The sequence below is a fragment of the Cyrtonyx montezumae genome, unplaced genomic scaffold, assembly GCF_038088225.1.
Source record: "Cyrtonyx montezumae isolate F1298 unplaced genomic scaffold, pur_monq_1.0 scaffold_2, whole genome shotgun sequence".
In the NCBI taxonomy this organism is placed as follows: domain Eukaryota; kingdom Metazoa; phylum Chordata; class Aves; order Galliformes; family Odontophoridae; genus Cyrtonyx; species Cyrtonyx montezumae.
The window spans coordinates 40044096-40071171 of NW_027071936.1; the positions used below are offsets into that span (position 1 = coordinate 40044096).

The following is a 27076-nucleotide window of genomic DNA, read 5'->3' on the forward strand; positions in this document are numbered from 1 at the left end:
CAGCAATTCTAGGTTCTAAGGAGAAGGTGACAAAATACATTGATACAGATTCTCTTCATTAAAAAAAAAATGACTACATATCACAAATGTGTGTCATGTTATTCACATCCATTTCAACAGAAACATATAAATGTACATGTACATGCATGTGTATAGGTATACAAATATGTTTATGTATAAGTACGTGCTTGGAATTGTGTTTTGGAAGTCTTAAGATTATTCACAGATGAAATATGAGCTATCATAACCTCTATGAAAATATATTCCTATTGTTTTTTGTGTTTATCTTGAGCATAAGAAATATAAATAAATAAAAATATTTTAAGGAAAAAGGACATTAACTTCTCAAAAAATATTTTTAGTATTTTTCTTGAAAAAAATTTTGAATAAATATTCTCTCATTATTCTTATACTTTACATGGTTGTGTAGAAATATTAACTGTGCAAACAAATACAAATAAAAGTACAGCAATTGTTTAGCTCAAGATTCTACTCATACCCCTTTTTTCAAAGTTTTGATACGTGCATGGAATACTATGCTTGGCATTTATACTCGTAGCAATTGGGATAAGTGCCTCAGTTAGATGATTGCAACAATAGTCTTCATAGATTTTGTATCTGGATTTAGAGATGTCTCTCTTTCTATTCTTTCTATGGTCTCCATAGTTTCTTCCTTTTGCTTGTGAATTCATTGTCAGGCTGAAATATGCTTATCCTGTAGGCTACAGCACAACTCCTGATCATTTCAGCATAAACACCAGAGATTCTTTTAAGTAGACGAGAATAAGGGAAAAAAAAGTTACTCTCAGAATTTTTTTCCCTTGACACATTGGCAGGTGATACAAGCATGAATCAAGATACTGATAAAACTCAAAGCTCCGTGTTTAACTTATGAATTGAGAAATAGAAAGGGGATTAAAATTTGGTAGTAGAGAGTTTTCAAACATCCTCCCCAGCCTCACATACTGTATTATTTGAAGAAATGCCTTCAGATAAACTCTAGATGGGAAAAAGAGCAGGGACCTTGTTTAAAGAATACATGAAGAATATTGTTTATATTTGCTTATACACTTTTTGCGTAATTAAGATTGTTCGTATCAGACGTTTGTCTATGCCATCCACTACAACTTCTGCTGGTGATCTACATGAATACCGTCATTACTACCATTACTAGCACACCTGAGACAAAAGTTTCAGCTATTGATAAGAAATATGTTGAAAGAAGCATGGGTTTTCTTTTTGTCCTCCTTTGAATAAAAGAAAGGTGTAATTTTTTTTTTTTCTGAGTTGTTTTAGAAATTTTATGGAAAAAAACTGAGTCTAGGAAGAGATCCCAGTAATCTCAGCTATTCTTTTCAGTAGGCTGCCACAGACCCATAAACCCTGAGACTCTTGAAAACAAAAGCTGTTTCATAAAGCACTGGGAGGCAAGCAGGTAAGGTTGGGAGCCTATCTTTTTAAAAATTCATGAACGTGGAAACCAAACCCTCTGTCTGCTTTTTTCCTGGTTAGCATGTCAAGTCTTGCCTTGGGCTAGAAGACTGGGAAACTGGAAAAAAGAAGGCTGGGAAACCAGATACTTGCTTGCAAAGAGTCCATATAACTTGCCTTTTGGGGATGCCTGTCTTCAGACTTAAGCTCTGATTTATTTTCTTCATGAACATAGAAACTTCAAGTAAAAATTGTTTGGATTTTGTTTGTTTGTTGTATGTTTCAGAGTTCATTGTTTCAGGTTCTGATGTTGGATATGAAATAGTGTTGACATTTCACATGTTATGTGGCTCTTACTTTAAAAATATGAGCATGGATTTAGGCATCCACTATTGTTGAAAAATATTCAATAAAAATCCCAAACATTTAATAGCATAGTGTGAAAATAAAAACTTGTGTTTGTGGAGCAATGGTATTGTAGTGGTGAGTATCATAGAAAGATCTAGGAAGAAATCAGCTTTTTATCCTCAGGATTGGGCTTGAACAGAATGCTGTAAATGAAGGCTAAAGTTCCATGTTGAGCCCTAAAAAAAACAACAGCCACAACATCAAAGTTTTCCATAGTTCTTCACTCAACAAAAAGTATTCTTTCTCCTAAGAGGTTGATTTTAGTTTGCTATGAAAAAATGTGATTTATCTAAGTATAGAACTCATTACAGACCTTTAACACCAGTTGGCCATACAAACAGTGTAGAGTTTAATTTCTTAATTTTGCAATTTAACAAACTTAAGCAGTTGTTGTGGTACAGATGAATGTGCGAAGATAATCCAATGGTCACCAAGTTTATCAGGCTCTGCTTTTAGACACAATCAAAGGCAATGTTCTGTTAAATACTTTCACCATTGCTACTAAAAAAAGGAAGTTATTCTGCTCAGCAACCATGTTGCAACATCAGACCTATCTGCTAAATAAAAACACTGCAGTAAAGTAATAGAAAACAAACAAGGACTTTTCCTGACAACTGAACTTTTCCAAGAGCACAAGACAGCATAAACTGAATACAAAAACTGTGACCTTGGCAAATTATAAAATACATGGGATATTAATTGTCCTGATGTCAAAATTAATTATGTGGCATCAAATAAGAATTACATGATGCTGTATAAATTGCAAGTAGCATCTGCATAACATCTGAATTACTGTGAGGATTGATATTTCCTAGATAGAATATTAAATGGATCCAGAAATTAATAGGAATTAGTATGTCTTCAGAAATTTCAAGAAATTTAAGTGCAGGATATTAATGGAAATATACTACAGTTGTTTATTTTAAATGGTGCTGTGTGTCTTCTGTAGATTTAAACTGGAAAGATGAACACTGAATGAGATGGGGGGTCAACAGACTCAGTTCCTCAAGTGAAGTATTTTGATTTCAAAACTTCAGGCTTGGACATTAAAAAAAAAATTAAAAAAAAATGGTAAAGTTAAAAAGAAAAGTGACAAAAAGTAAAAACTTACTTACCTAAGGAATTAACTGTGAAGTGTTAAAGTCATTAGAAATTCCAGACAGAACTTTTTGGTACCAAGTCAATCTGAATGTGTTGTAGTAAAGATGTCCTTTTACTGGCTACAATGGCAAAGCTACTGTTTCTCCTCTTTTGTGAAGATATTTCTGTACCTTTTAATACTGGATGCTAAGTCATTATTTCTGTTTATTTCAAATTCTTTATCATATAAATAATGTATTGGCTTCTTATTACAAATGCTTTCCAGACATCATGTTTTAATCATGGCACTACATTTTGCAGTATAAGTGTTACATTTCCCATTTTCAATTAATTTTAATTAATGCTTCAGGTTGTACCAAATTTAGCAGAGAGGAACATAAAGTCTTTATGCTAACTGGAGTTGCTTTTGCTTTCAGGCAAAATTAAACAGTCTGTGCAGCTGTTATTGAAGTCAAGTACAAAGCTTTTGTTTCAGCGACCACTGGCTAAGCCTTCTCTTTAATGTTTACTTGTTAAGTGTGTCTTTATAGAAAGAGGTTAGTAAAAATATTTGCAACGTTGAAACAGTTATGAGACCAAATGTACTTCCTAACTTTCCATTCCATGCCATTCCTATTGATTGTCTATTTTTATTAGCTCTCAAATACTGCCAGATGTGCTGTCATTTCTGACTGTTTCATAACTAGCCTCAGTTAACAGTATGCTTTGCTATAAATTTAAATCAGATTTTCTAGAATTTGTGATTTATTCAAATATTGTATTGCAACTGATTAATGTTCATCATTTTTATATATTTAACAGAACCAAAGTTTTAATTTAGATTTTAAATAACTCATTTCTGATCACTCTTTTACTGATTTTCTTCAAGGATAGCTACAAATTTCACTGCACTTTAAAATGTTTCTCATTAATTCAATGCTGGCTCAGAATATGAAGCTGACTTTATATTCTGCTAAGTGAATAATATTAGGTGCATGCTGATATTAAACATACAGTGAGAAGTAGGAAATTCAGAAGTAACTGAACAGTGCACCATAGTGACATGTTTATATCAAGCAAAAGTAACAGCACTGACTGAGAGCTAGCAAAACATGCAGTTCAGAAAACTTGTAACTCTACAACAGCATGGTAGGAGTGAGTAAGCTTCTGATTCAAGTATATAGAACACCACAGGAAATGATACAACAAGCTAGTTTATGAAGAAAACAAAATTAGAAGTCTAAAAATAAAACATTATTTTGTCATGTTCTGTTCCTATGAGCTAGACTTCTTTCCCTAGACAGATATTTTGGCAAAAATACCTATTGGTCTTTCCTCTCTTTCTCTTCCGTGGATAGCCATTTCCATGAACAAAATGGCGTCTCAATGACAGATGACAGATCTAATTTTTGTTTCCTATCTTGTGAACAGTTTTTGCCCTAAAAGTTTTTCTATTAGCGCGGGTGTTTCACTTTTAAAAACATCAAAACTAACTACAGAATCAATAAGTGAAAGCTGTTTTTGTGATTTTCTAGTGAATATTTCATAATTTTCATGTATCTGGAGACAGATCTGAGCTACATCCACAGCAACCATTCTCCCTGGGATCTTAACCAGTCATGACCTTAAACAGTCATGTGGGTTCAAGAAAAGATATATCTGTCCAGAAGCTTTCTAGAATCAATTTAATATCAAAAATTTACTGTACTTGGCGGCAGAGGTTTTCACATAGGTAACATATAATAAAAACTATTAAACAAAAAAATATTTAATATGGGGAAGTGGTCAATGTTTCTTAAGCAAAATCCCAAAGCCAAATGAGGTTATCTAACAAGGAAGTACAGACAGTCTTATCTTCACTGAGGAAGTTTTTAAATGTTTAAGAAACTAACAATCCTTACTGCTCAGCATCAAATTGGCACAAAACAGCTGAGCAGAAATGTAGGAATAAATATTACATAAGCTCCAGTTACTCCTGAGAGCTTAATTCACTTTACAGATCATAATATCAACTCCCTTAGATCTGAAAAGCCTATTTTTAGGCTAAAGACACTATTTATAAACTTGGCCTGAATCAAATCCACATGCACATTAAATTTAAATAGCATGATGGGCTTGTGGGTTTTTGTTCTGATTACCAAATTAACCCTCATCTTGCAGGTAGTAATGCAAGCAAATGTACATAACTTAAAGGCCACAATGTATATTTTAGCTTTTAACACTTGTGAGAAAACTTCTTTCTCCTTCCTTCTAAAGTGAAAACAACAACAACAAAAAAGATTTTATATTATTTAGAAATTTTCTTGAAGTCTCATTTGAAGGTACACCTCTTATAATAGAGCAGATTTTCAGAGACACTCACATTTAATTGTGATAGATACTAATGAAGCCAACTGTGTAATTACAGACATGGCAATTGCCTACAGCTGTTAATGATGTTGAGCAGGGAGTGTGTGAGCACTGAGGAGAAAGTATTAAATATTCACAGTTTAGAATCATTTATAATCTGCTAACTAGAAATTCTGAGTGTCACAGAGAGATTTAGGTACTGCAAGCACCTAAGGAGCCTGAACTTTTATCTTTATTTGATGGAAATTCGGGATGCTGAATGGTAGAGGTCTGAAAAGCTAGAAAACTGCATAACAGTATATTTGAAAGATAAGGAGGAACAGATTTTTTTCTTTTAAATTTATGTAATCAGAGCAACCTACACTGTAATACTTCATTCCATTGTGCTGCAAACTGAAGAATATCTGACATAGTTAGAACAGCATGAATGAAAGATCTGAAAATTATACTGTATTTAGACTATAGTAATTATCAGACAGAGACTTCCAGTGAAGCTACAGCAGAAATTTAATTCGAAATGCTTATGCCATCTTCTGGTCAAGAAAATTAACTACATGGAACAATTGGCAGAAGACCGCAGCAGGAGATTACACAGTAATCAGCACAAAGAAATTGTGTCAGATCAAAGCTGGCTGTAGCTAAAGTTTGTATCCATGATTTTAGTAGTTTGTCAGGCATGCAGAGAACAGAGTTTTCTGTTGTCCAGGTACACACATATTTGTGAAACTGCTGCTGCTTTCCTTCTTCCATTCTAGAAGTATTTGTCTTTGCTCATGATAGGCAAGTTTTACTGTTAGGCAGAGAAAAGAATCAAGTCCATATGATGGAGGAGTGCTACAGACTTGGGGATGTAAATTACCTCAGGCAGTTCTGTGTGGCATGTCAGGGCTGCTCTGAAAATGTCTCTTTTATCAGACCTCTTGCATGATAGCAGTACTTAATTTGAACTAAGGAGCAGTTGTAGTAAGTGTTTGGAACACCAAACAACTCAGCACTGGCAAGACATGTGTTTTTGGATGTGCTGATAAGTGGGGTTCATTTTAGCTAGTGGACAAATTTATGTGCCATGAAATATAAAGCAGCTGAGAAAAGCAGCATTTAATAAAGGCCAAGACTGTCATAGCACATCTAGGCACCTAATGTAGGAACAGACTGGACTTGACTGTAGTCCTTTTGTGGGTCTGATCTTAAAGACCTCATGGTCAGGGTGTGGATCTTTTCAAAGATTTATAAGAAATGAAGGTTGAAAAAGGATTTTAAATTCTAGCAGTCTGAGCCAATAGCAAATCTAAAGACACACTTATTCTGTTAAACGATATGCTGTCATGAAATACTTTGCCTCAAGGATGTACAAAGTACATTCATTTCTAAGATATTTTGCTTTGGAAGCAGCAAATTATAAGTAATTCTCTGTTCTTATACTGAAACCTCTACAATTTCATCAGAGTAACATCTAGCAAATATATATTTACTTCAGTATGAAGATTTAATTACATTGGAATTGTCACGGTCCTTTTCGGGTTTACAATTTAGGAATAACAGATGAGCGACTTTTACTAAATTGAAACAAACAACTCTTTTAAAAACTTCACTGACAAATCTCCAGTATATGATGACAGTATAAACAGTTTAATTGATGGTTGATTAAAATTTGAAGTGCTGTATGGGTATTTCATGATACTAAAAATGGGTATCACTATAGTTATACAGCTCTCAGTGAATAAATATATAGTTTGCCAGTTCTGTGGATGTTCTTCACCAAAATGCAGAAGTCATGCCAGGTAATCCAATTAGATCTATTTCTCATTAAATAATTCTTAACTTTGATTTTGTTCTGTCTATTCAACCTAAGGAAGAGGATGAACATAGCATAAAATGTCAAGAAGGCTTTTATGGACGTCGAAGAGAATCAACAAACCCTGTTGTCTTGCAGGTGGAAATAGAAGCCAGCATAGGCAGACATAGAATGCAACCCTGGTTTTTGGCACCAGTATCTGGCCTGACTTTCTGCTTATAATTGGGCCTGTGTGATTTCAAGGTCATGGCATCTATTCCCTTTGAACATCAGCTTCTCCCATGATGACAGTATTTCAAAAATCAGCCAGATTTCCCTGAGTAACCTATCCACTTTTACATAAGGGAATTATAGTACTGCTTCCAATCTGATCTTTTCTCTTTCTCATTTTTACAATTTGTTTGGGAGGAAAAGAAAAAATGCCTGTTTTTCAACAATGTATTGCCCAGATGTTACAGAACACTAAGGTTGTCATCTCGGTTCACTGGGCTGTATGAAAACTATTAGAGTAAGAATGTTATTGATGTCAAAGGATCACACAGCTGTACTGCATCATAGTACCATAAAGATTTGGTCATGTCTTCCACTTTCAGTTGCATTTGCTCTGGAGACTGGAAATAAATGGAAGGACAGAAAATGGTGCTATCACTTAGATATTAGCTTAGATGAAACTGAGATGGATACATCAGCAGAGATGGATACATGTGAAATACAATGATGCTTTCTATTAGCACAAAATCTCATAGATCATTCATGGCTGGTGCTGGAAAATGGAAAAACACAGCCTCTTCCCCTCCAAGTTCTATTATGTTTTATGAGCAAGTAAGTAGGAAAAACCATGAAGTTAAAGATAAGTGAACTTCCGCACTGAAAATATGAAATCTTTCACACTACTAGCTGGTTTTGTTGGTTTAAGTAACTCACAGTAGCAACACTTCTATAGCATGGGAGATACGTTTACCATTTGAAACTAAAAGAAGACAAAGAATTGAAACTTGGCTGAAATGTGGCTGGCCAAGGATGCTAATATCTGAATTCTCTAATGCTCAAAATGAAAAAAATTACAACTATGGACTAAGGGAGAGTGAAGATCCCATGACAAGTAGTTTCTTTCTTCTGTAGAGATTTTCACAAAACCAAACCAATACAATCTTAGTCTTTTAATAGTATGCATATAAAATCTTGTCTGTTGGAGCCCCTTTCCTATATTACTGCCAATTTGTTCTCTTCTGAGCCTTTCTATCTTTGACAATGTTATAGAGAATCTTACAAAAAAAAATCTTTTAAGTAAGAAGAGTAGTTAAATATAGACAGCTAAATATAGTATCTTTTTAATTATTCAGTAAAAACTTAGCATGTTCTATCTCTGAACCTTACTCCTGAGTTCTCCATCTTTTTTTAGGTATAGGTTTTTAGTGTGTCAACATATTTCATTATTTATCAGCATTTAACAAAGCAGAGAACAACATTTCTAGTTCAAATGCTAACAAGAAAGCACAGATCAAGAAAAGTAGGATAAGTTTCTAAATTTATATTGCTGAAAGGATGCCAAAAAGAAGATCTGTACAATCTTTATGTCAAAGTGTATTTTTACTACATTGCAAAACTTGACATGAAGGTTATGAGAAGTATAATAAAAGTAGTAACCAAGTGGTAAGGCAACACTAAACAGTCCCTTTCTCTTTCTTTTCTAATAAGGAATAATCACTTCATCTTTTAAACATTATTCCTGTAAAATGTTCAAGTGACTGTTAATATACATCAACAGTCACTTAACAAATAAGAGACTGAGCATTAAAAAGAATCAAAAGGTGTTTATCTTCCATATCTCATCTAAAGCCTCCTAGGTTTTCTTCCTTTAGTTTCAGAAACAATTGCATTTAGCTTTGTAGGTGAAAAGATTAAGATTCCTCCAGCAGTTTTGGAAGTGAATGATAGCTTGAATTCCTCAGAGAGTCACTTTAGCTGTTTCCACATATGAGCACAAAAACATATACATTAACAGATAAATGTATTAAAAAAAATAACAGCAGAATAGTTTCCCCAAAAGATTCTTCACTTTTCCAAAATATATATGCATCCACATTAATGGCTTTCATTTGTGTGAAGTAAAACTGGTCAGTTCACAATGCAGATGGAACTATTTTGGTAACATAAAACACCTCCTACAAAGCTTTTTATTGACCTTGTGCATCTCAACTGCAACCACTGATGAAGAATAGTAGCATATGCTGTCATTATATTCATTTCATAATAGACTTGAATTCATATTTTATAAAAGTACAAGAGGATTTTTAATAGAATTTCCAGTATCAGAAATACAACAATGTGAGCTCTTTAAGACATTTTAAATCATATTTTCTTAATAAGATCAACCTTTTTGTAAACCTGGTGTGGCAACATGTTGAGCTGGTCAGAGATCAAAAATCTAGTTTCTCCTTACAGTAAGCTCAATAAAGAAAACCACTTAAGACGGGAAAGAAGAAAAAAGAAACAAGCTTCTCCCTGCTTCTTTTTTTTTTCATACTTTCAAGGTGGATCTCTTCTTCTAGGGTTAATTTACTTCAGCTCAAGCACTATTAAGGTTTCCTGTGGTCCTCTTTTCCCCATTTCTTAGGCCTGATATGCTTTCAGTTCTTAGCAGTGTATTCCTGTGCCTGGTTCTTGCATGGTGCTTGTTTTTCTTGACCCTGCTCAACTGTTTCTGAGAGATAAAGTCCTCTCTCCTTCCTTCCATGGTCTTAATCTCATCCAGATATGCCCTTATTCTGTGGTTTAACCCAGCAGGCAACTAATCACCAGCAGTCATTCTCAATCCTTTCTCCTAGTGTAATGGGGGAGAAAACCCAGAAAAAACAGCAACAAAGTAGAATTGCATACTGAGATAAAAACTACTTAATAATATAGAAAAGGAAAAAAATAATAGTAATGATAATATAAAATAGATTTCAATTTTATATAGTATCGTATGATATATATTTATGATACCTTATACAATATATATTATCACATAATACATATGATGTTATTAATATATGAATTGTATATTATATTATAATAGGTATGATGTGTATAATACATATTTACAAAAAAAAATTTTGTTTATCACCTGCCCACTGATTCCCAGCCAGTCTTTGAGCAGCGGCTGCTAATCTGGCCAATTCTCCACAGTTTTTATTTTTGAATGTGATGTATTATAGTATGGAACATCTCTTTGACCAGTTTAGGCCAGCTGCTCTAGTTCTGCCCCAACCAAATCCTTGTGCCCCCACATTTCCCTGCACTACCAGGACAGTACAAAAGGTTTAAGCATACTTGACTCTGTATGGCACTGCTCAGCAATAACTAAAGCATTGTTAATTGACATCAACATTGTTTTTCTACAAAAGCCAAAATATAGCATCATACCAGACTCTATAAAGACAAGAAGAAAAAAAACTCAGTCCCAGCCAAAACTGAAACTCCTTATTAAAAAATATAGCATGCAAAATAAGAGAAAAAGAAAAAATACCTTTAGTCGGAGAAGACAATTTGCTAAGCTTTTCATCTTCAGGACAGTCCCTAAAAATATCTATTTTAAGTCTTCATGGAATTAAAATAAAATCCTGTGCCACACTGCCAATTCAAGTGAATCAACAAACATATCCAACCCTTTTCTTCTAGGATAAGAGGAAATCTAGCTGTATAAAAGTCAGAAAATGTAAAAAGCAAGAGCACTTTAAGCAGTTTTGACCAAGTATCTAACTCAGCTTGCTCTCCAAGCCTTTCCTTCAATGATGAATTGTTTGAGTATCAGGTCAATTTGGAGGTTATTTCATTGATAAGCAAGCATTGCTAGGAGTAAGAACCTGTTCCACACTGTTGAAGAAGTCCCTAAGGTGGGAAAAACAGCGTGTAAAAATGATGAAAATATGACAACACAGCAAAAGTCCTTTATGTGACTAGTTGCCGAGACAAGTGAAAAAACAGTGGAAGAAAATAAAGAGTCCTAGAATCACAGGTTCCCAGAGTCACTAAAGTTGGAAAAGACCTCTGAGATCATCTGGTTCAACTTTCAAGTAATCTCCACTTTGTTCACTAAATCATACTACAGAGTGTCCCAACTACCTTTTCTTGAAAATCACCAAGAAAGGTGACTCCAATACTTCCCTGGGCAGCCTGTTCCAATGACTCTAAAAGATTCTTTCTAATATCCAACCTGAACCTTCCCTGCCATAACTTAAGGCCACTACCTCTTGTTCTATCACTAATCACATCTCAGGTAATTAGGGCCAACCCCCACCTCACTACAACCTTCTTTCTGGAGATAACAATAAGGTCTCCCATGAGCCTGTTCCTTCTCCGGACTAAACAATCCTAGGTTCCTCAGATGCTCCTTATAAGACTTGCACTCCACCAGACACTTCACAAGCTTTGATGGCTTTCACAGCCTCAATGTCTTTCTTTTAGTGAGGGGCCCAAAACTGAACTTGGTACTCAAGCTTCAGTCTCACCAGTGTCAAGTACTGAAGAACGATCATGTCCTTGATACTGTTGACTATACTATTTATGATACGAGTTTTGAGACTTTTCTTCCACGCAGTTTTTCAGCCCAAAGCCTGTTGCATTTCATGTGGTTGTTGTGACCAAAGTGCAGGACCTAGCACTTGATCTTGTTGCAATCATAAAATTGGACCATCGACCCAGCTCTAGTGGAGAGAAAAGATTTTGCCACAGAGGAAAGCATTCTTCCAGAATCCACAAAATTTAAGTTAGAGGTCTTAACAGGAAAATTATATGGTATTTTTTCTCAGTTACTATTCTCTTATTGTAAATCCTGTCCAATGAGACATGGTACACTTTTGCTCCAAGATCTATTTGGAAAAGAAATAAGTAAGCTGTTGCGAGGATGCAAGTTGTTCAGAAACATAAGACAGCTATTACCAAGTTCACTTCTTATTAATCAAGCTGCTACTGTGAAGACAGGAACTGGATGTTAGGTTGTACATTAAAGAGATGTACTTTGTACATTAAAGAGAATTTGTGTTCCAAAGGACACACCAGTCTGTTTCTTTGTGCAAATTTGCATAAAGTGGTTTGCTTTCTTTCTTCAGTCTGTTCTAGAGCTGAAGGTATGTAGGAGCCATGAATTTTCATGCAACTAACAGCATAGCTCTGGGTTCCGTCCCTAGCTCTTTGATTATCTCTGAAGTAGACAAAAACAACCAACCAACCAACCAAATAAATAAATCACCTTTCCTTTCTAGCATTCTATTTCCACTTTTCTCATATTTTTCCCATGTTTATCTTTTCCATTATCTATTTATTATGTATCACTCCATGGAAAAAATTTGTATTCTTGGTATTACATATACTATTTTAATCAACTACTGTTAGATATGAAGTCAAATGAAAAACACTAAAAACACATTTTAAAAAAATATTTATTAATATTTGCTTTGCTGTCCTCACATAACATTCAGAAGAATTAACATTTTTCTCAACAATCAAGCTCTCTGCCCCATTCTGCCTACATCTGTGTGAGTAAAAATAGGTTAAAATGCACAGAATATTAATCACCTGTGAATGAAAAAAAAAACCTATTGTCCTCTAAGGATGTAGAAATAACAGTTCTGCCACTTATGATAGTAGTCAAGAGTATGATACTAATTAATTGCATGAACATCTCAACATCCAGTTCACTGTCAAGAAATGTTAGAAATCAGGAATCTTTTCACAGTGGAATTGATTACTTTTGCTCTGCATTTGTGGAGAGCCTTTCTAAATCATAGGTGCAGGAAGGAAGTGGAGCAGATCTTTCTCCATCTTAGCACAAGTTCATCCAGGAGCTGAAGTTCAGCATAGTATTTTAATATGTTAAACATGCCTCTAGTATGATGCTGGCTTTCCCCACTCCTCTGTTTCCTTTCTGGTTCTTTAGTATCTTCTTGCTTTCTTCTTCCCTCAGTTTAAGGCAAGTAGAAGAGAACATGCTAGCTCTAAAAGATGAGGTCTTCTCCAAAAACAGAAGGATGAGGCATTTGGAAATACCTTAATCACACTATAGCCATTTTGTTTTGTTTTGTTTTGTTTTGGGGTTTTTTTTGTTTCTTTCTTTCAGTGAAGAACTGTTGGTAGACTATCTATGAGGAAAGGTAGCCTCTGAAGTAAAATGTTTCATATTTGCTAGTCTAATAGAGACCTGAAAGAATATCACTGAGTCATGGGCACTTTTTGGTGCTTATGTTTTTATGTAATATAGTTAAAAAATTAGGTGCCTCTATTAATGACACATGCAAAGCTAAAATGAATTTGATTGTATTTGATATAAGAAATAGTTGCTACTAGTCTTTGAAAAATGTAATATAATATGCAATCATGTCACAATCTCCAAAAAGGGCTCCCCACTAGACAAGAATCTGAAATGTGATGACCATTACAGAAGTACTGCTGTTAAATATATTGTTCAACTTCTGGTACTTTCAAGACAGACAGAAGCAATTCCATTACATTATATTTCTGTATCTTTTCTTACAGTTGTATTGAAAGAAAACTTCCAGGACACTGGTAGTTTTTAATTTGCTTGAGTTAACATAATAACAGTAACTTAAATCACAGTAACATAACCACAGTAGCTAACCCTAACCCTGATCAGGAGGAAACCATACAGATTTACAGTTTTGAAGAATAAAGCTCTTGTGCTATTTCTCAAATATTAAGTCACATATTTCTTAAAATGTCTCCTTAACAAGATATAAAAGAAAGAACTTCTGATCTCACATATCACTTCCAAAACCCAGATACATGTGCTATTCAGATGTCTTATTATTGGGTGAGAATTAGAAACCCTTAATAAAAAATGATGTTCATATCCCTGATGAATTTAACTTTTGCCTTTTATTTAACAGCAACAACAAAAATAATTTAAATATCAAACAGTTGATAGGAACATTTCTAGAAGTATATGTGGTTTTTTTTTGTTGTTTTTTTTTTTGTTTTTTTTTTTTAATAAAGGCTAGAGAATATCCACTTGTCCAGAGAAATCCAGTTGTACTATGGACTATTTTACAGTGGTACTGTTCTTCATATGTGCTCACACTATGTTCTTTAAATCATCTCGTCTATAATTATATGAGATACACATATTTCTTGGTCCTTGGCAGTTTATTAACAATATACACATACAAAAAAGAACTCAAAAATGAAGCATGTATGATTCTCACTTCAAGGCCTACATGACAAATGCTACCTACCACAACCAGTGTAACCTTAGAGTTTACAGTATTTCACTGTAGGAACATCTTTCTATTCTGTAACTTGAACAGATGTTCCTTTTATGAAACATTGAGTTTTCAGGAGTCTTTATGTACTCACAAATACTGGGAGCAGCTGCAGTCCAATATCTATGAAATTTCTGGTCAATTTTCTTGAAAGTCCATGAAATATTAGTTTTTATGTATTCGATATGCACATACAAACACTATAGTGTTTGGAAAATTATTTTAATCATGTCAAGAGTTGGAATCCTGTTTGTTAGCAACAATGTATATTGATATACATCTTATTCTGTATACTTTTTTTTTTTTTTTTTTTTTTTAAGAAAGATCACTTCTGTAAGTTAGGATTAAGTCTTTTCTTAGCTATTTTTGCTAATCCATTTTCTTCATACAAGACTGCAAACTGGAACAAAGATGAGTTATGCACTTAATTAACAGCTTGTAATCAGCTAAATCAGAATGACTCATTTTAAAACATTCTCCAGGAAAGAAGGGATATACGGTAGAGTTAAGTTGTTTGGGGTCCTCAAAGATTTCTATTTGACACAATATGCCTAAATATTTTATATAGACAGAAATCAAAGTTGGGGGAATTAGACTTCTAAACAGACTTTTCTAATTAGACTTTTCTTCTTCATTAAGCTACAAAGTATACAGATAAAAGTCTGGATCGTATCTGTATGCAAAATGTGTCTCTAGAATTAATCACATCCAAGGAACTGACAGAATCTTCAAAATTCACAGTTGGTTTTAAGTTTCTCTGAGACAAGATGATTAAATCATACTGAATTTGCATATTTGACAGCAGAATTATGCCTACTTGTTGTGGGCTACTTTTTCACAACTTGTGAAAAATTCTGCAAAGACCAAGCCAGAACCATAATTAAAAATATTTAATTCATGGATACCATTAATTTCTTAAATAGTTTTGCCATAAGGAAGATTTCTGTGGCTTCATAAATATGAACATTAGAAAATATTTTATTACTGTAAAGATGATAAATCACTAGCTCAGGCTGCCCATAAAGGTTGTGGAGTCTCCATGCTTGGAGATAGATATCCAAAATGTAATTACACATGGTCCTGGTCAACTTATTCTTGCTGACCTTGCTGAAGAAGGGGCAGACTGGAGGATCCAAAGAGGCCACTTGCACCTTAAGTGACCCTGAAATTCTTTTATGTTTCTTGTACTTAAAAATCCTTGATAATAAACACTCAGAATATTGTCAGGGAGTGGACTTAGTTACTTAAACACAGGCATCTAGTGTCATTCATGAGACTGTAGGGTACAATACCTCGCCTCTGGCTGCAGCTTCAGGAGATGGTTGCCATGCATGTTCTATTTCCCAGCTCCATACAGACATTTGTCTCAAATACCTCATGGCACCTCATATGGCATTAGAAACCTCTGTTTCAGTACCACATTAGTATCTTAACAATGTAAGATGAATGTGCAAAGAAAAGCTGTGAAACAGATGGGGAAAAGGAAAATAGATTCAGTCTCTTTCTATAAATAATTATGTTCTTAATTGTTAGAAAATTAATTTCATGCCTTGTCTGAGATGACTTAAAGAGGTATGGCCCAAAAATATGGAAAAAGTTAAGCATAAACTTCTAGGATCTTGGAATCCAAGCAGGTTTGTGCCATATCTATTCAAAAGTGAGACTTTCTTGAAATATGAGATTGACTAGACCAAAAATAAACATTCTAAAAATATCAAAAAACAGCCTTCTGTGTAATAGTATTTCTTTGTTGAAGGTATTTAAAATAGACAAAGATAAATAATTTCTATATAAATAGAAAGCAGACGTGCCACTTTGCTGCATCAGAAAAGAAATACAGTAGTAGCAGTATGAAGAAACAGTGTGCCAAATCTTTCATTTTTGCTTCTGTAGTGATCTTCAGCTACAGCAGTACTAATACTCTCAGCAATGTGTTGTGCCATTGAGGATTATCAGCTGTACTATGAAAGAAATGCCTAACTCTGAATAGAGCAGAATTCAGTTTTGCGGAATGCAGGTTAATCCAGCTTGAATTGCACTTAATCTTTGTTAGTAGATTAACAAAATATATTTTTATGTTTCTTCTAGATTACATAGAAATGTCTGTAGCGATTAAGAATTGACATAGTTTTGAGCTCAATAACAAAAGCTTTATTGGTTATGATTTCAACACAGGAAAAACACTGTAATTGCAATTGACAAATTCACTGCAAATTTAAAAATTGTCTAGGAAATAGGAAGTCACTGAAAATCAGAATTTACAGGAAAAAAAAAAAGGCTTTCCTGGGTATGTGCAGTCTTTTTCATAGGGTCGTCCCTTTATTCTCTTCTAGCTTAATGATCTTACAACTTCTATTTATAATTCCACAGCTGCTAGAGGAAAACCAATGCTTTTTTTCAAATTTCTTACAAATATACGTATTCATGCTTATATACAAATATTAATTAATATATGCAAGTACATAATGCCAAGTTGTCCCTGTTACAAATACACCAGCAATAAATAAACTACAGATAACTGTGATAAAGGTCTGCATGTATACCAGAGAAGTTCAAGTCTATATAAGGTATATGGCATAAGCCTGACTCTATTATACACCAAAGTTTTCTTTCGGGTTTTTTTTGGATTATAACTCAAAGTGTGGCCAGAGTTGTTGGATGTTAGAAAGCATTATGTTAATGGATAGTACAGAATTAAACTAATATATTCTGAAATCTCAGTTGTAAGTCTCATGCATTAGGGATATATTTTCCCCTTGTTGAGCATACATCAGTTTCATTACTATTAACTGGCATGATTTATGTCTGTATAATACTGAAGATGACATTTAAAAACTGCATCAGCAATTGCATAGATATGTTTTCAGATGACCACACTACTTATTTCCAGAATCATTGTCTGGTACATTTTAGTCTCGCTAAGTAGTCATGTTTGCTTGATAATAGGTGTGAAGCTATCCAATACATTGGGTTCGCTTTTATACAGCATATAATAATAATTATATTTTCTTTACATATACGGTGCCTTGATTTCTCTAATTACCTACACAAGTTGATTTATAGTCAAATCCCTCCATGAGAATTGTAAGAAAAAAACCCCTCTAAAGTCGTATTTCTAAAAGGTTAAATAAAAATAATAAATCTTCCAAATCATTTTACTATGTCTATAGAATTTTGTCTGAACTCTACATTTGGCTTTCTCTATATGAAATGATCTACTTCCAGATGACTAGATTAACTCATTTGTTTGTAGTGCTCTTTTCCTTCATGTTCAGATATATTTACACTTCAGAATATAATCTCATCAATGTGGAAACTTTTGAAACTTTACCATTCTTTCCTTCGTGTGTTTCTAGGGAAAAGAAAAAGAAAGTTGAAAGATGTCAGTCTGATGACTTATGATTGTGACATCTTTTTCTCCCTCCCAACTCCAAATGTTGCTGCATCCTTCTCACCTACAAAATGAGTATCAAACAAAAGTTCATATTCTTCTTTACTTGTCCATTCATCTTTTACCTAGTAAAAGCAGCACAGTATCATTTCTCACAGGACTGTAGCACTGAAGAAAGGGGTAACCAATTATGTTCAGTAATTCTCCTGATCAGCACTCCTATTTGATTTACCCTTCCTTTTACTCTGCTCCTTGAATATGTCAGTATAAAAAACAGATCATCATGCATTTCTGCCCTACATAGAGTATTCCTACATCATTTCCTGAAACTAACTCACTGAGATTCTCTGTCAGTTGAAGGGAAGAAATCAAAGTAATAAGATAGCAGATGTCTTCATAGCTCAGAATGAGGTTTGAAAATGAGCTTCGGTGGTACGGATGCTGAGATCTCACTGAAGTTCAGTGGGAACCAGAAATCTAGTTTCCCTGGGCTTCTTTGGAAATCTCAGTCACATTTTTCGGCAGTACAAACACATATAAAACAGTCTTAACAGAAAAACAAAACCTAAGAACAGTTATAAAAACTGTATCAATTATAACAAATGAGCAAATAAATAACTAGTTAATGCAATAAAACATGTATTGTTCTGAAAACTCTGGAAATAACTGAAATTTAACTTACAGTACTCAGAAAATGAGAATAGATGACATCCTAATATACTATAATACTATATTCCTTTTAGTATTGGAAACACTCCAGTATCTTGGTTAGTGTGTTTTTTTGGCATAGTTTGAGGAGTACATACACATATATATGAGATATATATGTTGTGTTCCCTCTGTGCCATGACTAAAAGTTGTCTGGGAGAAACTACCAATGAACTTTCTAAAAGCTTTGGTAAACTGAATATCTACCAAATCTTCATTTTCATAGAAATATTAGGTAAATATAAATATTTTTTTACTCTTTACGTTTTGTTGTTGAAAAGCAGAACATAGAGACAGTGGAGTTCAAGAAAGGAGCTAGAAAACTAGCTGGGAGAAGGATGATCAGACACTTAATATTGTACTTGTGAAAATGAAGATGTTTCCTAGCAACGATGAACTGCAATTTCTGTGAATGAATATATACCTAGAAAATGTTCACAAGAACTACATGCATAGAAGGGAATGAAAATGACCCACTGTTATACTCTGGACAAAATGTTACCATACTTTAATAGATTGTCAGCTTCAGTAAGGATTACAAAATCAGACTTTATCATACCTTAATACCAGTAGACTGCTCAGTAAATAGTGTTAGGAATCCTATTTTTTTTTTTTTTTGAGTTCTATTTCAGTGACTCGGTAACTGTACAATAAATCACTTTGTAGTAGAACTACAAAATCTTTAACAAATATTATTACAAGAAATTGCATTCTGATTCTGAGAAGTGATATATAAAATGGAACAAATTAGACTTTGGTTTGCATCTTAAAGCTCTAATAATGTGGAACATTTTTTCCCTCTAGTGTCTTGTAGTAGACATTACAACTAATTGAATGGATTTTTGAACAATCACAATAATCAATTTATAGAGGGTTTAATTAAATGCACACTGAAGCCACAGTTATACCTCAAGAGCTATTCTGAAATTATTTCCTAATGAAGAATTAATATCAGACTCAATTTTTAAATTAAAATTAAGAAAAGTTTTCTTGCTGAGGTCAGTAGGACTTAAATGTATTAAAATAAGAAATAGAGGACAAGTCATACCTTCAAAAATTTCAGATGAGTTGAAATAACATCACACTACTGAGTTAGACTGAATACAACAAATAGATTGGAATTCACTGAAAATGTGTATATTTAGTAAGCTTACATGGTTTGCATATGGTGTTTTCCCATCTGTATCAGGCACTTTGGCAACAGATTATCAGAACCATTTAATTGCTGCTTCAAATGTCGCTATTGTGACCTCTTTTGGCAGTCAGAGAATACTTTCTGGATGCAGTCAGTAAGTAGTGCATATTATTAAAAAGAAACCAGACTGAACAATATAATGTTTCTAACCTTCTATGTGAAACATATATTCTCACAGAATTTATAGTCTGCTGTATAATAATATTGGACTAATACCTAGTGTGTGTAAACAGAACTGAGCTTGGATTCTACTGCTTGAGATTTGGTGAGAGGAGTCTAGGTTTGAAAGTCTTTTCCAAGCACTACTTTAGTGAAATTTATTAACTCTTTCTACATGTCTCAGCTCAGAATACTCAATTTCTATAACTTTTCCAAACTTCTATTAATGATGACATTCATGGCTCTTCCTACTTTTAACTGCTTTCCTATTTGTTCAAAGAACTAGAGTACACATATGTCATCATTTCTTGCCTCTTCCCATTCTCAGACTGATGAAGTCATTCTTTTCTGGCTGTGCAGTACTAAGAAAATCTAAATTGAAGGATTTAGCTACTCCTCATGGTAGCACCTCTCAGATTATAGAGCAGTGTTGGTATTTTCCTTAAACTCTTAGTTAATAAAATCTGTCTGTAATTTACATCCTTCACTTTCAAAATAACATGGAATAGTAGTGGAAAGAGAAGAAAAAGTCTTAGCTCTCTGTTTTAGAGCATCTTCCCATCTTGTATACAGTCTGTATACAAGTTACACAAATGTTCTTAATAAAAAGGTGGGCCTTTTAAGAGATGTGCAAAGGAGCTCAGAATTCTCATATAACTAAACATGAAACTATTTCATACTCCTAATTATTACTTTATTTCATCTACTATTTCTGTTTCAACTGCAGGTCTGAAATTTTCTCAATGTATATTAAATACTAATAACAGACATTGTTCTTCAAGCCATCAACATTTGTTGTAATTTATTGTAATTGGTTGTTCTTATCTTTTTAAATAATTGAATGTTTTTACTTGGGTTATCATTTCAACAAATATAGATAATAAGATATTCTAAACTAAAAACAAGATTTCTACATTTCATTTCATTTCTGCATTTCAGTTGCTTTTTTATATGAATACCAACATAATACCTTAATTTAGTAATAATGAAGTAAAATAAAGTGATGTCTTTCATTTCAGTGAATCAAAGTAGGCTGTAATAAACCTTTGCTCTTTGAAACACAACTGATAACAAAATAAGCTTGTAAATGCAAGTAAATGTGCACAGACAAATACACTCACATTTACATAGGTGTGTATTCAAAGAGAAATAAAATCTGAAAGAAAAAACAAGCAAAACTCATGGCCTTTTTGGTGTTTTCATTTTATTTTTATTTATTTATTTATTTGTCTTTTCATGAAAATAAGGAAAAATGTTTCATAAAACTTGCTATAATATCTGTTTTCCATTGAATAAGAATAAAACAGGTTCATATTTAGAGATCTCTCTGGTGAGGCCTTACTGCGGCCTTCTAGTATATAAAAGAAGTTTATAGTCAGTAGGCAAACCAACGTTTTATATGGTCTGATAGTGATAAAGAGGAATGGCTTTGGACTAATAGAAGAGAGATTTAGGTTAGATGTTAGAAGAAAATAAAATACTCAGAAGGTGGGGAGGCACTGGAACAGGTTCCCCAGAGAAGCTGTGGATATTCCATTCCTGGAGGAGTTCAAGGCCAGGTAGGATGGACAGCCTGATAAAGTGGTTGACAACCCTGTCCATGGCAGGAGGATGGAAACTAGATATTCTTTAAGGTCCATGCCAACAAAAGCCATTCTAAAACTCTATGAAAGTAACGATGAAATTCTAAAATATTTTCAGTTGGTATCAAATCAGAAGTGTTGACAGAGAAACACACTGTAGTATTGGAAAATAATGCTTAAATTTAAAGAGAACAGATATGTGGTGAATTCTCTAGTCCTAATTAAAAAACAGCTTCATGCTGTTGGAACAGTGTTCAAAGGTTGTGCAAGTTATTTAAAATAAATTTGTCAGTCATTTAAAAATTGTCTGCACTACAGATTAAGATTTTGCATAGTTATGAGATTGCTTTATGACTATGAATTGCTTAAAATTTTTTAAAGTAATGGAAAATTGAATAAAAGACTGACATTCCAGGATCTTCTGTCTAGTCGGAGATGCCACATCCCCTGTAGTTGCTGAGACTATCTGTGTGGAGATACCAAAGTAATTCTAACAAGATTAAGACAAAAATAAATGAAAACCACAGATGGAGAAAGAAAAAATAAAATTACTGATTTTACTCAGCTGCTGAAAAATGCAGACACTACCAGAAATGCTCTCTATATATTCACAAATTAGTGGAAAACAATAGGACCTCAAGACTGAAATAATTTAAGCACTTCGTGTAACCCCTTGTGCCTTCATCTTTCATGACTTCATTTGGAAGTATGCCTTCTTTTACAAGTAGACTGCAGTTTTGTCACAACATAAACACTTCTAAATATTTTGCAATCTACTCTTGTCATGGGTCTTTGAAATCTCTGCTAAACTAATCAGTTACTTGGTCATAATCATTCAGTAAATTTAGCATTTCGTACCTGATGAGAAAGGAAGGTGCACAATACTAATGTAATGCCTTCCTACAGAAAACAAAAAGGCTTTCCACATATACTTCCACAAGCTAAATTTTTTTTAAACTAAAGGGTTGTTGAAAATATCAGTTTACACAGAATGTGAATCAGAAGACAATGATTTATCACACTTGTAAAACTCCTGGATACATTTTAGGAAAAAATATGGTTAATATGACTTAAGATACTGTTTCCAGCATCATCTCACAATGCTGTATAACAAGATAAATAAAGAACTTTGTTACAGCTGTTAAACATTTGGCCACAGAATACTTAAACTTAATGGTGTATTTATACCTCTAAAATAATCTATGTTCCCACTCCCATTCACACTATGATGTGCTTTGGACTGTGAAAGAGATGTCTGTGAAACTGAGGCATATCAATAATAATCTGGGGACCATCTATAGCTAACAATGTGTTATAAAGGATTGTCTGAATCCTTTATATATGTGTGTATGTGCATGTGCATGTGCATGTGCATGTGCATGTGCATGTGCATGTGTATATGTATATGTATATGTATATGTATATGTATATGTATATGTATATGTATATGTATATGTATATGTATATGTATATGTATAAACAAACCAAAGGAAATGTAACAGAAATCTTTGGAAGTCTGTTTGTAATTGGCAATAATGGACAGACACCTTTATCATACATCTGCTAAGTATATCCAAACCATTGTTAAAACTACTTCAAAACTGTGAGATTGTATTTCAGACATCCCACAATCCCAGATTAAATGCATCATATAGTGCAAATGCAACAGAAAAACACCTCAAATAAAAGTTTCATGAAATAAATATTCACATTTGTTCCTTAATAGTTTGCAATAGCTCTATGGAGTTTAAAGTAACAGCAGTGCGAGATACAATTTTTCACATGAATAAACACAGGATTATTGAAAAAAAACCAGCTAGATTACCAAGAAACATATATTCTTCTATTGCTACTCAATTCCTTCTACTTTTCTGCTTTTAAACAGACAAAAAATGTATATAAAATATAATGAACTATCGGTAAAGAGCAAGCAAATATATTAACACTATTTATGAAGTAGTAATTTTTTATTTCATATTATTTGAAAGGAACAGAGTCAAAAACAATTTTATATTTAGAATATATATTCTACAGTTTGAAACAACTATTTATAAACTGGAAGCTTTGACAAGTCTTTACCTTGATCTGTAAAGTTTGCACATAGAATTCTAGAAATGGAAAATAAGAGAATGCTAGCATCAGGTTGTGTGTTGGTAGATTTTTTTCCATATTGGAAGATTTTTGTTTTTTGTTCCCTTAATCATTTTAAAAATAGTAATTAGAGCAAAAAGAAACAAATTTCACAGCCTTCTAAAGTTTCTGACACATCTTCATTCTACTTTCTAAAGCAAGTAATTACTCTTTTGTTTTTTGTTCTTAATAATTCATTTTTCTCTAAGACAGTCTTTCATTTTGCACTTCACTCTCTTTCCACTAACTTTTTTTACACGTCTTACTATTTCTTGGAGAAAAAAATCACAGGATCCTCTAAAAGTTCCTTATTTTCTTTTTCCAGATCTAGCTTTGTTCTTCTTAACTTAATATTCATCTCTGAGGTCTATTTTCCAGGTTCCAAATCTTTCCACTGGTTCTTACCCATTGAAAATAAAGTGGCAATAATATCTTTATAAAAGCACAAAGCAATCTCTGTACCTAAGTACATCTCTGATGATTCTGGCATATTTTAACCATAGACATTTTTAATTGAGAATTTCATTTATTTAGATATATGTGACATTCTTCTCCTTTTGCAAATATATTCCTTAGTAGGCCTTCCTTTTCACATCATTCTACTGTCTGGGAATTTTTCAGTTGCTTGTTTTCTTGCCTTCTTAACATGAGCTCACAGGTACTTCAGTTTACCATATACAATCAGTAGTTCTACACTAATGACCATTGTGTCTTTCACTCCCCTGTCCCTCTGAACCTCTGCTCCAACTCGCATCTCTAACATTCATTACTCTGGCTTCTGGTATCCCTTTAAAGAAGTCCCATAGAGTAGCAGGATAATCACTAATTCTTACCTTTTAATGAAACCTCTTACCTTGCTCCTTCTCTATTATAATAGACATTCATCCTTCCCTTGTGATACAGACATGTTAAGTTTTTTATAAGCATGATTATTTCAGTAATAAAATGAAAAATCAAAAGTAGTTCCTAGTAGAATTGAGCCACTTTCAGCCAGCTTAATGAAAAATGCTGACTCTAAGAAAAATCATAACAGTACCCATTATTGTTAACCATTTCTTTGTCTCTCTTATGAACCTCTGAAACACTGTAAAATGATGGAGAATTCACTCTCAGCTGACAAGCATTCTTGAGGTGCATTCATTGATTTTACAGAGGTCTCTGATAGTATACACTGAACTGAAGTAGTTTGGCTGGTATCCTACAGCAGAAGACATGAATGACATTTCAAAAAAAGAGAATAACTATGACATAAATCATAGATAAAAGAAAATTAGTGCCAAATACCAATTCTTAGTTAAAAATAAAAATAAAGCAGAGATAGATAGGAGTATTTGAAATTAAAAATAAATGGAGCAAGCCAGTAAACAGAGTGCAAGATAGGATTTTTACACTGCTGTTCAATATCCAAAACATATTACTTATATTTTAAATATTTGTAGCTGCCACTATTTTTGTGCCTATTCCTTCAACAGGACTCCCTATTTCCCCTGTTCAGACAACTTTCTAAAAATATTTGTAGAGGAGGATACATTCAGGAGAAGGAATTCCCACATATGACATATTGCTTTATTGTTCCTCTCCTATTAAGGCCACATGAAAAGATTCACAATTGTTAGAGCTGATTAGTAGCTAAACTTAAAACAATTCTGAAGATTTTTATTGTTTAAAATGTATAGCACTGCAATCAAATGAAATCAAATAGCAAATTTTCAGTTAAGGAGGATATTGGTAACCTCAGTGCAGACAATCCAGGCAAAATGTGCCATGCTTAAAAACAAAGAAATTATATTTCAGTAGAATAATGTTTCAATGCCCATATCAATCTCAGAAAAATATGCTGTACGTGCATCAAGCAATGTCTGTTACAGAACTTGTAAACTGAAAGATGTTGCATCATTTTATTTTTAGTGTATTTTAATGAAGATAATCAGCCTAAGGGGAAAAAAGTTCTAAACAATGTTCAGTGCAATAATCATAAAATATCGTGGTATTTACTCACTGCCAAAATCACTGCTAATGGCTTACTTTCAGAATCTTGAGAAGCATAAGATCTTACCAAGTCTCTGTAATCTGTAAAAATCTGATGTTTGTTGAACCTTTGCCTAAATGCTGCCAAAGGAAGTATAAATCAGATACTTTGCTTAAAATGGCACTTTAACAAAATTCCTCAGTTTGCTGAAGAAGAAGAATCGAACAATTGGCTGTACAGGGAGTTCTCCATTGATGGCAAGCTAATAAATTCTGACAGGTTGAATGGTGCAAAGATAATGGGCTGAGCTATCCACTGACTGTAAAGCAGAAGTTGGTTAAGGTTAAGAGTTTAGGAAAACACCCCAACAAAACTGGATCAAAATGAACAATTTATCTGATTTAGGGTTTCAAATGTAGAAGTTCAGTTTCTTTACTAAACATTGACGTGTTAGCCCAGTTCAAGCATCAGAACTTTAACACTGATAATATTACTTGCTACATAATTAACTGTTCTAACATTAGTATTTATGAATAGATAGAAATTCCTTTCAATATATAAAATAATTTTGGATTCAATTATATATTAAGCATTATTATTGCATAATTTGATGGAAAACTTTCACAACAGAGTTCTTGAAATCAGGCTTCAGGATTAAGCAAGAATAACTTACAGAAAGAGCTGTCTATTAAAGAACAATTCTTCTTCCAGAAGTATTATCTTTAAAAAAATGGCTGATAACATTTTTTGTAAGAAAAATGATCAGTCATATGTGAAAAAGCTGGATGATTTTTGTCAGTACTAGAATCATTAAAAATTATGTAGGGCTTGTTAGGTAGAAAAGAATGTTTTCCTTCTAGGATTATTCATATGTTTAGCTCATGCTTGGAACTTATTAATTAAACGTCAGAGAAATCAGCAGTGGAAGAAACAAAATGTACCCTTTCTATAATCAGTAGAATGAAAAGCAACTAAAAAAATGCTTACTGCCTTTCTTATTTTTCTGTTATCTTTTAGAAGTCAACTGCAAAAAGCAAACTGAACTGTTCTAGGCAGTGATTTGTCTAATCAGCCAAGGCTGGTTCCTGTTAGAGTTATTCAAGTATTAACAGACCAAGGAGCTTTTCTAAGTCATCATTACAAATACTAATAAAGTTCATGCACATGAACCAAAAAAGAAAGATTCTGAGCCCAAAGGTGAATCAATCTTACTGAGACTTCATAATGAAGTTCTGAATATTCTGGTATACTTATGGATCATTAACATCAGTAGAATACTGACAACTTCCAGGAAGAAATAAACTAAAAAAACACACAACCTCAAAGAGAAGATGAAGACTGTTTTCAAGACAGTGTTAGAAGATATGGAACCTTCAGTTTTAACATTCAAGGTTAAGCCAAATTTTACTGTATTCTAACTATATATTAAGAAAAGATATTCTTAAAATAGATGCAACATCATTAAGGTTTTTTTCTTATTAAGAAATGCTAATCAATCAGAAAGCATAAAATAACATAGCTCTAAATTACAGATTTTTCCAAGCTAAGTTTCAAATTAGCAAAAGTCTTCTGAGAGTTTTCTTCATAAAGTCTTAGGTGAAGGATAAAGGAGAAGTGAA

General features: G+C 33.2%; 1 protein-coding gene across 1 annotated transcript in view; it reads right to left on the reverse strand.

Moving 5' to 3' along the window:
- MTNR1A (melatonin receptor 1A) overlaps positions 1 to 27076 on the reverse strand; it is a 47980-nt gene that overhangs the window by 1790 nt on the left and 19114 nt on the right. The window lies entirely within an intron of this gene.